Here is a 5,700-nt window from a genome sequence, read left to right as displayed (position 1 = left end):
AACTAAATTCAGAAATTTTAAATCTTTAAATATTTATTGCCTACTCCTGTCTACTTTGAGAATTCTAATTATATAAATATAAGTTTCTTGGTTTTGACAGTGAACTATTATGACTGATCTGTAAATTCTTTCTTCATTTTTATTTTGGACAATTTTTATTGTTATATTCAAAAACGAAAAAAAAAAATTCGAGTCAGGAAATAATTCTGAATTCACCAAATCATCAAAGAATTACCCCAGTGTTTTCTCACTGGTGGGGTTCCATCTATTATGTTTTGATGATGATAATTTGTTCTCATTGATATCACCTCTACCACACTTATTTGACAAAAATTGCACCTCATTCTCAGATTAAGTTCTCAACTTGGTTAATGACAAGTTGCCTTTCATGGCCTATGACCAACCTAATTACAATTGATAATTTTTTATTATTGCACTTTTGAGGTAGGCACTTAAGCCACTGAGCTATCTCTCTAGCCCAAACTTAATAATTTTTATAAAGATTTACTACATGAAATGTAGTCTATAGATGTTGGGAAGAAGAAAATGTGACATCTACTTTCCAAGTTCTAAAACATCTCAAGAAAGTTAATTCATAAAAATATAGGCAGGGCCAGCGAGATAGACAAGAGGAATAAGGCACCTGCTTAGGCAGAGTGCAGCAGTTGGCATTCGATCCCTGGCATGTCATACTGGCCCCACCCCCAGGGAACTCTGAGACAGCGACTGAGACTGGGCATGGTGGCACATGCCTGTAATCCCAGCACTTGGAAGGCAAAACTGGAGAATCCCTATGAGTCCAATCTACATAGTGAGACCATGTAAACCCTGTACCAAATACATTAAATAAATAAATAAAGGCAAAATAAATGGTCTCATTAATTTATACACCATATGTTATTGAGTAGCTTATTTTGGTAACTTCTAGTACTACAAACATTAATATGGTTTATTCAGCAACAAAGCTATTTTCTGCAAGTAAAAGTAAGATGAAAAATGTAAAATAACAAATAATAGGCTAGCACCCTTGATTCAATGAATTTCTGAAGCTGAATGATGCCTGTAGTTTTTTAAATATTTTCCAGTTGCACAGAGAAAATATGAACTGGATGAAGTATATAAGAATAAGAGCATGCTTTATAGTAATAAGGATGTAAAAAATATCTTAGAAGTTCAGTAATGAGAGGTTGTCAATTACTGCAATGGTTTTAAACTTTAATGGGCAAAGAGTCACTTAAGAACCTTACTAAAATTAAGATTCTGATTGCATATATATAAGATGGATCTTGAGAATTTTCATCCTACAAAACTTCCTAGTATAAAGATTATACTTTTCCAATTGCATATTATCAACTTTTTAGAAGGGAAGAATCAAATTTAAGTAGTTAAAGAAAACGCAAATGAATTTATAGTCCTTGATATTCTCAAAGAAATGAAATAACTCTGAGTGGCTCATGTTTCTCTCTGGAAGGTGTGTGGGGGCTGAATTTGAGATGAAAGAGGTGATTACTTATGGGGCTCTGGCTCAGTAGGGGCTTCAGTGCAGGGCAGTGGTGGCGAACCTACGGCACACGTGCTGCAGGGGCCACAAAAAGCCCTCCTGTGGGCATATGTGTCAGGTTGCCCTAGCAGCTGAGCCTCAGATAGTAGTTGCTTTGTTCTAAACTAAAACCTCAATATTCAAGTTTAATTGCAGTGTTGGCACTTTGCAATATATAGTGCACTTCATTTTACACTTTGGGCACTCATTCTCTGAAAGGTTCCCCACTTGTGTAGGGTTTGTGGTTGCAGCAGCAGATGTGAACAGTAGACTGGTAGAAGAACTTTCTAGATCAGTCAGCTCTGAAATTGTGATTTTGAGTCAACATTGGGAGCAATAAGATGAGTATGATTCAAACTTGAGAGACAATATATACACCGCAACGAGCAGGAGGAAGAAAGGCAAGAGCTGAAGGTTTTTCTTGAACTCAGTTCAGAGAGCAAGATTTCCTTCCTTATTTTCCAGGATTCTGCAACAAAAAAAATGCCCAGAGAACTTAAAGATATACTTCAGGAACTGATGGCAACTATACTTGTATTGTGTTTTTCATAATACTTTGAGATAGAGAAGAAAGAGTGCATTCCATATTCCCCCTAAAGAATTGTGTCATAAGTTCTGAAGATAGACAGCTTGTAATAGTGAATAAGATTGGAATCCAAGGGCGCATGTTTGAATCTGAATCTCCGCATTCCTAGTCATGGTACATTGAACATGTATTTGCTTCTCTGAATCTGTTTCCTTATCAGCAAAATGAAAAAATAATGGTACCAAACCCGTGGAGTCCTGATGGAGATCAAAGAGATGCACATAAAGGCTTTAGCATTATTCTTTGAGGTTTATAAAAAGTTAGAAATTATTATTATCATCAGTCACTGGATGGGACCTCAGAAACCTGTAGTTTCTTCTTACAATTATCTATGTCCATGTAATGGCCTCTTTCCATAATATCTGACACTGGTTGAGGAATGGTGGACAATGAGTAATATAAGAAATTGCTTCTGCCAAATTTCTCTTTGTGTTGTCATAGAAATGAAAATAGGTACAATATATTTTAACATAACCTAATTCATTATTTTCAGTTATAAACCAAGAGTATAAGGCATTGTGTACTACAACATTTTTCATCAAATTTTTGAAAGAAATGTGTAAGTAGAAAGTTTCTCCCACTGAAAACAATCTATAAATTTCAGTCTCAATAGGATAGAGGTGCAGCTGAGTTAAAAATGTTCTTTTCATGATATGTATGAAGTCATAGCCTCCACATTAAAGGGTGTTTGCATTTCATGTTTGGTGTTATGTATGGAATTCTCCCAAATTTGATGGGAAAATGTAACTAATTTTAATTACCTTTGGGTTGAAGGACTTATTCCTAAACCCAAATGCCTGGGTAATTGGACTGATTCATGACTATGTGTTGTGTTATGATCCAAGCAAAAAAGTAATAAAACCTTAGTGGTGGATTCTGTTGGTTTAGTTTACTTTTTAAGTAAATATTTTCTATTTTAAAAAAGATATTGAGGACTATTTTATGTAAAAGTTTCCTTACCTAAAATTAATGCATCACAATATTTCTTGCCTTTTTCTTTTCTTTTTTCTTTCTTTCTTTCTTTCTTTCTTTTTTCTTTTTTGGGACAGGATCTCACTGTGAAGTTCAGACTAACCTTGAGCTCATTTTGTAGTGCTGACTGATCTCGAATTCATAACGATCCTCCTGCCTCAGCCTCACTAGTACTGGGATTACAAGTGTGTACCATGCCTGGCTAGATATGTCTTGTCTTTAGAGATTTTTTTTTCAATTTAAAGGTGAACTGAGATCAGAGAGTAGACTCAAATTTATTCTTAAAAAAGGAAAAAATTATTGAATGAATATTACAATAAAATAATAATGGAATAGTATAAACTGAAAAAGACTCCTGAACAAATGATCTCTTGGTTTTTATACTGCTTGTCAATTTCTGCTCACATTTACCAGGTTTTAACTATAGCACTGAATGAACTTTCACTTTTTCCAAAAAATATTTTGAAAGATATCATATCACGTAAATCAAATTTTAAAAGATCTAGCCATACCTATAAAAAGTAAATTACGTTGGACTTGATAGAGAGCAGTCTGCTATGCTTCTTGTCTAGTTCAGCAAACAGAGTCTCCCAGAAGTAGCAGCAGCTTCATTTTTATTTACCAGGTCTTGATTTCTACTTGTCAAGTTGTGTTTGAAATTGACATCAAACAGAAAGGAAAGTGGCAGCTCATCCACATCTTTTACTCTTTGGTGGTTTTCTTAAGCTGTCATTCACTAAGAGATAGAGCCATGCTGCCAGCTAATGCCTTGGTATTAAATTCACACTCTTAGAGAAGGGCTTTAGTGAGAAATAGGGTGTGGAAGTATTATTGCATTTACTGCAGGAACTGCAGTGTAGTTGGTATAAGAACGCTATAGTTTGAAAAATCCCAGTTCAATTTCTGCTTCTGCCACTTGGACATTGCATGAACTACATGTAAATTTAATTAAGTGCACAGAACCTGTATTTTTCTTTTGTGACCATGTGGCATTTTTAGTATCATTAATTCTCTGAAAGACCAAAAAAACTGCATTTGGAAATCATTTAAAACAACCTAGTAGAAATGTGAAGATTTGGGGTTCTGGGATAAAAATCAAAACCTGAGAAAAGTATCTTGGATAATGCATTGGTTCTAGAAGGGTGAATGAAATATAGAGCAGAGCCTTCTGTCCACCCTGAACTGAGGTAGAAAGCAGAGCCATCCATCACAGCCTAAAGCAAGCTTGCCCAAGTGATCCCAGCTAACATCAACCAATAAAGTCAATGTGCAGATCCATGAGTGGTATTGTTCTTTAAGCCACTGAGTTTTGAGGATGCTGGTTTTGCACCAATAGCTGGTCAATAGAATGTCCTATAGGCATCTCAAATTCAGCATGCCAGAATTTAAACTTCTTTTCTTTATATATCATATAGGCACAATATAGATAGATAGATAGATAGATAGATAGATAGATAGATAGATAGATAGATAGACAGACAGATAGACAGACATATTATATGACATTTCATTTTTTATTTCATTACATATGGGTTTCATTTTGGCATTTGCATACATACATATACCATATCTGATCATATTATCCCACATTACCCACTCTTACACCCTTCTCCTGGTCCTATTCTTTTTGTCTAACATTCTGCCCTCTACTTCCTTTTTTAAAAAGTTATTTTATTGGTACATTTTATATATACATGATAATATTCATAGTGTGGAATTTGTACTTATACACGATATTTCTTAATTCTTTTCTCTCTGACTGAAATTGGTTATTTAGAATTTTTAAGTATTCTTATTTCACCTTTGGTAATCATATGTATGTATGAATCTGTCTTTTCCTATGAATTTTCCATTTTATTAGGATACAGGTTCTCGAAGTAAATATAGATGATCTTCTGGATTTCTGCAGGATCCATAGTGACTTCATCTTTTCAAATCCTTACTGTAAGGATTTCAATATTTTATTTCTTTCTGTTGGTAAAGTTGACTAAGTATCTATCAATTTTATTTAATTTTTCAAAGAACCAACTCTTCATTGATTTTTTTGTACTGTTTTCTTAATTTCCACTGCATTAATTTCTGCTCTGATCTTTATAATTTCCTTCCTTGCATGAGTTTGGGTTTGACTTGCTTTTCTTTTTCTAGAAGCTTGAAGTTCAACATTAGGTGGTTTATTTGAACTTTCTCCACTTTGTTGATGTACGAATTCACCAGTATAAATTTCCCTCATAGGACTGCTTTCATTGCATTCCATAAATTCTAGAACATTGCACTGTCATTGTTTAAATGTAAAAACTCTCATTTTTTAATCTTATCTGTGACCCTTTAGTTGTTTGGTAGGATGTTATTTAATTTCCATGTATTCGTGCAGTTTTTTATGGAATAATTTCAATTCTCTTGTATTTACTTAAGCATGTTCTATTGAGTGAGCATGTGGTCTGTTTTGGAGATTGTCCCATGTGCAGCTAAGAAGAATGCACATTCTGATGTGATACAGAAGACCCTGTGGACATATACTAAGTCCTTTATTTTCAGTTTGGTTCAGTTCTGACATTATTTCTTTGATAAATTTTTGTATATTTGATCTGTCTGTAACAATAGT

Source organism: Octodon degus, unplaced genomic scaffold (assembly GCF_000260255.1).
Source record: "Octodon degus isolate 3935 unplaced genomic scaffold, OctDeg1.0 scaffold00043, whole genome shotgun sequence".
In the NCBI taxonomy this organism is placed as follows: Eukaryota; Metazoa; Chordata; class Mammalia; order Rodentia; family Octodontidae; genus Octodon; species Octodon degus.
Note: the sequence above shows the minus strand (reverse complement) of the source record.